Raw genomic sequence first — 7,625 nt, 5'->3', positions numbered from 1 at the left:
ATATATATATATATATATATATATACACACTTGAGAGAAACTTCACAAATGGGACGTTTTCTTATCTATTTTACATAGATAATGATATATGAAATATACATGTGTACTGTTTAAAGTAGCCTGCTGGCTGTGATGTACTGTTTGGAAAAGAAAGGGGTTAATTAACGTCATTATCAATCACTAATGCTTTCCTAACGTGTCCAAAGAATAATCGAGTTAAAGGACTGCATGGAGCCAACATCTGCTTCAGCCAGTTAGAGATCTCATCCTATGTAGTTGAGATATTGGCAGTCCTCTCACGTCTTGGGTGGAATTATGTGTATATATTATTGCTATATAAAATGGTCGAATCTTTATAGATCTTGGCTACATAGGGAATTCAAAACATAAATAACATGCAGATTTTTTTCTTTAGAAACTACAGGTGCAGTACAATGATGCCAAACACCTCAGGTCATGCACCATCAATCTAGTTATATGTGCACTAAAGTCATTGTTCTCATCTGCTTAATGGGTCAATGTAAATAAAAACATGAATTTATCAAAACAAACGCACCAGATAAAAATACAGATACAAATAGTATTGCAATATGTGTGAGTTATATAACATTGTGTGATATAAAAGTGTACCTCAACACACATCATTCTACACACAGTGTGCCTATTGGTGTGTGCTAAATTGTTATGTACATGCATGACTTATGTTTAGCTCATAAAATCAGACACACACATTGTATATCATGACAGGGTGACATTGCCCTGCACCTGCCTTTGGTTTTTCAGTGAATGATCAGTGGGTGGGATTAGTGGACCCCTTATTGCAAAGCCAGGAACAGGGTATTAACAATAAAAAGTGTTGGAAAGGTGAAAGAACGTTGTAAAACTTTTAGAAACTGAAGGGAAAGTCTTGTGGCGCCCTGTGTGTGTACAACTGTCATAAGATCTGAGAAATGATTTGTTCTCAACAGCTTTGGCATGTGGTTTTTCACTCAAAGTACATAAACACCAGTCAGATGTGGAATATCCATCTCATTTAAACAAAATGTACTGAAGTAACAGCTACTATCATACACTCATGATCACATGGGTTTATTTTAATAATTTATTGGTTATCTTAATGAGTTGCATGTAAAAAAAAAGTCAGCACTTGTGGAGTTTCAAGAATTTCACATACAACAGGGAAAATAAAGAAATCTTTTCATTGGTTAATGAATTATAATTTTGATAAATGCAATGCTGTGATTAAGCAATTTCCGGATTATGTACATTTTGTTTCTCTAGCCCTGTATAGTACTTATTACAATGCATGAGGCCTTGTTAAATTCTTCTTGAACCATAACTGACATCTAGATTAATTGTAGTTGTAAAGCTTAACATTTCTCTATAAATATCCAGCAATGTATACAGGGGATTTCATATACTTTATAGATGTATATAAATATAAACCAATATGATAATTCTTAAATCTACTATTCCAAGTTTTATGTTTTCATAATTGTGAATATGGATGGAATCTGTCTTTTTGTAATTTTGCTTTCGGGACATTCACTATACAAGAGTTTAAAATTCTGATATCTGCATAGGTATTTTTAGGATGATTGAGTCAATATTTTTTTTTATAACTGCTATGATTCTGTGTTATGTCCAGTTTCAATTGTAAAAGAGTCACAATTAGCAAATGTTTAAGCTTTAAACGCTAAATGAACTCTCAAACGTGTTATTTGTATCTATCTTTTAAGTCATAAATCTGTTCTAAGATATACAAAATATCATAATACTTGCAGAGGAGAAAGAATGTATATAAAATATAATCAGGAAGCATTTCTCCATTTTTTTTCTAAATCCCACCAGCATATATAAGACCTAAAGTTTCTAAACTATCAATATTTATATGCCATATTACAAAGGAATATTACCATGCCCCCCCCCTACCCAATATAAAATAATCCTACACCATTAAACACCTTGCAGCGAACTGAACATTCTTAAAGAAAGAATCAGAGAAAAATCGAATCAAATTAAATTACATTTATTTTCCTTTAATAAAATCTCAAATAGATCCCTTTACATAGTTTGTAAAACATATTCTTACACAATCTTTTACTGCTCTGCGAAGGTAAAAGTTTTGCAATTATATGAATATATGCAATTTTAAATAGAGCTTATATTACAAAAATAAATTCAATCAGGTATACATATTACATTTATTGGAATAAAATTACAAGTTTTTGTAACCCCCCCCCCCCCCCCAAAAAAAAAGTGTCAAAAGAGAACTATGCCTAAGAAAGTCATATTAAATAATATAATGACTACAATATAGATAGCAAGCTTATGCAAGTAGGGGGAACTTAACACAAGTAACAATTATACAGGGAGAACATTCTCCATGTCTTCAATAGTTTTATAAAGTTATTTCCAAAGTTTGAAACATTGGGTGATGTATGAACTAATCTTTTTTTTCTTCCTTTTTATCACCATGGAATGCCCCTGTACTTGTGTAAACATGATCTATATAACCATCACTACCTTTACTATAAATTCTTAAAAATGGGAAAGATTATAGCTATAGTTACAAAGTTGGGAAGATTTCTGCTTGGTAATAAATATAATTTGTATTGGTCTATGAAGGATAATCATGAAAATGTAGAGATCTACTATACCTTATAAATATTTTCAAGCTTGAAATGTGCCTCTAATTAAAGTGAATTATACTGAAAATTCCAACCTTCCAAGTAGAACCCTAAATAACCAAATATTATGTACTAGCTTCATACAAGGTATTGATTACAGCAACAAATAAAAACGAGCAGTAACTTTCTCTAAATGGTATGCAAACTTATTAGACTTTAACTATTTAGTATAGTTGAAAAATAAATTACTGTAAGGTATGTTTAATACAATTAATTTATAATGTTTCAACAAAGTATTCCTAATAAACATACACGAATTATTGTCACTTTGTATTATTTAAATTATGTTTATAACATATCTGACTTATCTGTAGGGTTTGTCAGGTTCGCATAGTCAAACAGCTACTGTAGCAGACAATTACTAAAACAACTGATGAGCAAGAGGCAATATCAAATTTCTTAGCCTCCTTGTGACAAAAACTTAACATATCTCAGTCACAAAATCCAAAATGTTAAAACAGTACAAAAGGTAATATACTGTATGCCCATGCAATAAGTTACAGTGATTCTATCAGTAATATTCTATTTATCATTATCATGTGTTCCATAATATTGCATACCTTTTGTACACCGATTACATTTCCTTATGTATATTGTATATAAACTATAAACAGTGAGAAAACATTACAATATTGTTCTATTACACTTTTTCTTTGCAAACACTCAGTAACATTGATATATTCTCACCAAACTACAATTGTTCCCTACAAAATACTGTCAGGATGCTGCTGGTTTTGTGTTGTAGAATATGTATTTTGGGTAAGGGAGAACCCTATTAATTGGTCACAGGGTCAGTCCTAGACTAGAAACGTTCATCTTCCATTATATCTGATTCTGGCATAGTTGATATTCCAGGTTCAGCCTTTTTCTCTGCTCCCATTCTCCAAGCTCAGCCAGGGGGAGTGTCGCCCCGGGCCAAACATATGCTTCTTTCCATTGCACTAATCCACCTTCAGCGTGGAGGAATAATTGCTCAAGTGTCCACGGATTCACAACGCATTGTCCCTAGCTGGCTCCCATCAGCAAGGCACACGCCATTTCAATCAACTCTATTCAGAATACTGTCTCCTTTTATCAAACCCCAGACATTGCAAATGATGTGAACATTTAACAAACCACACCATGATATACCAGCTTCAGTTGGCTCAAGAATGGACCAACTTACATTACTGCACAAAATGTATAGGACACAACGAGGCTCTTGGACACAACGAGTTAAAAGTGCCATTAACTTTATTAGGATTTGCTAAAATATCACATAAACGCATTATCAGAGAGGCATATTTTTATTGCCTATTCTTAAAGGTAATGTATAGCATAAACTGGAATACTAGAAGACAGTACTCCTGTGCTTCTGTGAATGCTGTTGTTATAGCAGACATAGAACAAGATTGTTATTACAGTTTTACTAGGGTCAACTGTAAATTATATGACGTCATCAAAAGCTACAGACACAAAGCTAGAATTCCCAGATATTATTATAGGCTTAGAAAGAATATGTTTTAAAGGCATATCTAACAATTAGCAACACTAATTAAAGTTACAGTTAGTCTCCACCCAGTAACATTATTTTTAGCATGTTTGTGCAATTATATACCACCATAAGTCTTATAAACCAAATTTGGCTGGAGTTTGTTCAATTCAATTAAACATCCAGTCAGATTTTTTCCCTAAATTCCATATATTATTTTTTGGCACTGCTTTCTTAAAATCTGATGAACTTTTAAACAATTTATTTTATGGGGTTGAATAGAAATCAAAGAGTTTTGTTTTCCCCACACGAGAATAAGTCGAGATCAGTTTGGTTACTGGAATAGACTAAATGGTTCCTAGTGCTTTTATTTAATTATAGGTTCTTTATTTTAGTTTTTTTTTAGAGACTTGTTGGGATGTTTCTATTTCAAAGTTCCTTTTACTTTCCCTTTCACACTTTTGAGTTTAGGCATTAAATAACTATAACAATCTTATATAATAAATAACTACAGATGTTTATCATCACTTGTTTAATATGGGGAATAAGCCTCAAGCAATTATAGAAGAATAACCTAATTCATCTTGCTCACAAGCTAGTTCTTTGGATGCTTATAGAATATAGGGTTCTAAAGTACTTACCCTTATCCTTTTCCTGTATGAATTCCATTCTATTTTTTATATTAAAAGATGGACTATATAGTATATTCCTCTTATGCAATATACAATACATGCCACTTCCTGATATTTTTAAGAAGCCGCATTCTTCTTTGCATAATTACTTGGTGAATCATCCTCATACAATAACAGAGGACAACGTTTTGTTATATATACGAGATAAAATCACACTTTCATATCCATAAGTTTACTTTGTATCACCCATACAAGTTTTGTTATTTAATAAAATGCACATGTTTGTTACATATCAGTCAAAAATTATAGAAAAAAATGTAGCCTTGATCAACCATTTGATACATCTACATTAAACTGTCTTATGCAATCAGGAAGCAGAAAGAAAAAAATATCTTCTGTGAGTAATTGCCTTTTTTTTCCCAACAATGATTTGTTTTGTGTGTTGTAAAATAAATCTGCTCATTTCATTTAAGAATTTGGAGTTTCCAAATATGAAAATGAAGTGATTTTAATATATTTTTAACAAGGTTTGAATATAGTCATCTTTTGGTGTGGTAATAGTAAGGAACCTTCAATGGGCAATCAATATATTTATAAGCTTCATTTATTTGTCATGTTTTAGAATAGAATATTGATTTATTTTAAAAATCTAATTATAGTGAGACACGTAACAAATTCTAAGTATCAGAAAACAAATTAAGAACTCAAATTTATTTATAGCTGAAATTGACTTATGTTATAGTTTTAGAATAAGATTTGCAATGTCTGATTATTTATTAATATTATTATTTTCGTTGCTGTTAATACTACTACTACTATACTACTTCTAATAGTAATAATAACAATAAAAATAATAATTTAAATTGCAAATATATTACATATCTAGTGTAATATTATCAAAATATCAAATCTCATTCAATAATAATGTCTGTGAATCCATTGTTTAATTATTTGATCATGACTTTTCACAAAACTTCACATTGAAACATTGTTATGGAATTTCTTTTATTATAAAAATGCTGGGTAACATATTGACGCATATGTGAATAAGATCAACACAAGTACATATGTCTACCAAATGCTTTCCTCTTATTGGACTTAAACATTTTGCACTGTGTTGTACATGCAGAATATGTGACAAACTATAGGATTGTCTTGTAGTCCTCACTTATGCAAATATGAAGTAACAATTAATTAAATACATTAAAAATAACATATTTTGTTGAAGCATTAGGATGAAAGCAGGGGGACTGACATGCAATGCATTTTAGCTATATTCTTGCAGAGAAGGGGTTAATATCAATATGATTTTTGTCCTAATTCAACAATAAACATGGTTACTAATGGCAGAAATACAGGGAACCAACACTTTCTGTTTTACTGGAAAATTACTCTTTTAATTAATTTGCTTTTTAAAACGTTACCTCCCATCAGAATTACAAGCTATCACTGTGTACAGTAACAGTCTGTTAAATTGGTATACACAATTATAAATTTCAAACCCATACAGGAAACAGTCCCCAAAAGACCTAGTGCTACAAATGTATTTAATCTTTTCTACCTTCAATTACAAAACTAAACACTTTGAATTAATCTAAGACAAAAGCTATCCGTTCACCTACATTGCTGGTTGATGGTGCGTGACATTTTGTCAACTCATTTTAAATCACAAGTTTCCTTTTCTGCATCATTGATCCCCTTGGCTAGCAAAGAGCTGCAACACATTGCACATAAGTGCATTACAGTCTATTGTGACAACCAATGGATTTACCCCCCCCCAAAAAAAACAAAAAAACTGGGGTGGTAGAAAAAGACAGGAACAGGAAACAATAACACATCCTCGAGTATAAATTTATAAACACAGTAATTTCCCAGTAAAGAAAGGACATTATTATGTGGGCCGGCAACTCTCTCATCTAAAAGGGTCACAACGCAGCTGTGGCAAGCTCAGTGTTCTAATGAAAGCTGCTGATAGAATCCTAGCTTGCCATCACAGTATACCTTCAGGCTAGCAATAGCTGGAGGCAATGCCAGTGCCACCCAATGATAAAGGACTTACCAAATGTTTTATAGAACAGAGCAGCTTTTCACATTATCTTGCAGCCACGGATTTATAACCTCCCCCACTTTCATCTTCATTGGTTAAAGCTCAAATTCCCATTTTAAATCACCTAACTCTATTCTATCTTCTAGAAAGGTAAATGCTTGATAAAGCTTTAATTATCACAAACACATATTTTATCTGAAAAAATTAAGGACAGTTGTATATGATAAATTCCCAGTGTCAGGAATAGAGTTCAAATGATGTGAGACAATATATTAACTGCAATCCCATCTTCTCTTAATCATATTACACTTGTGTAATTTCACCCACCAATGATTTATTTAAGCTCTGAAACACAATTACAAGTCTCATACACAGTTTCTGCATGAAAAACATTTAATGTATAGCTAGATATGACTTTTATCTCCCAGGTTTCAAGATTTTACATGAAGAGAAACTATGCAGATGCAGGCATTTTTTGTGGTTAATATTTGGCAGATTTATTTTCCTGATATATGTGCCTTTAGTTTCATTTAAATAACTGTATTCATATGTATAGATTCTGTATTGACCTGTTTACTGTAAATCCAAGTACAAGTGTCCCTAAGGTATTTTCTCAGATAACTGCAGAAAATTTGCTCTAACTGATCTGGACATTATTTAACCATTTCAGGGATAGATAATAAGGATCACGTCCTGCTGACTGATGTTACATGTTCCACTATATATAATAAAGTCAATTGTTTAGGGTTTATTATGTATGTGTGTGTGTGTATGTGTGTGTATAT

The sequence above is a fragment of the Bombina bombina genome, chromosome 5 (assembly GCF_027579735.1).
Source record: "Bombina bombina isolate aBomBom1 chromosome 5, aBomBom1.pri, whole genome shotgun sequence".
NCBI lineage: Eukaryota > Metazoa > Chordata > Amphibia > Anura > Bombinatoridae > Bombina > Bombina bombina.
This window is presented reverse-complemented; position numbering follows the sequence as displayed.